Consider the following 311-nt stretch of genomic DNA (forward strand, 5'->3'; position numbering starts at 1 on the left):
TTTTTTTTTTTTTTTTTTTTTTGAGATGGAGTTTTGCTCTTGTTGCCCAGGCTGGAATGCAATGGCGCCATCTCGGCTCACCGCAACCTCCGCCTCCAGGGTTCAAGCGATTATCCTGCCTCAGCCTCCTGAGTAGCTGGGATTACAGGCATGCGCCACCACACCTGGGTAATTTTGCATTTTTAGTAGAGACAGAGTTTCTCCATTTTGGTCAGGCTGGTCTTGAACTCTTGACCTCAGGCGATCCGTCCGCCTCAGTCTCCCAAAGTGCTGGGATTACAGGCGTGAACCACCGCGCCGGTGACAACACA

This window comes from Piliocolobus tephrosceles, chromosome 3, assembly GCF_002776525.5.
Source record: "Piliocolobus tephrosceles isolate RC106 chromosome 3, ASM277652v3, whole genome shotgun sequence".
Lineage (NCBI taxonomy): Eukaryota > Metazoa > Chordata > Mammalia > Primates > Cercopithecidae > Piliocolobus > Piliocolobus tephrosceles.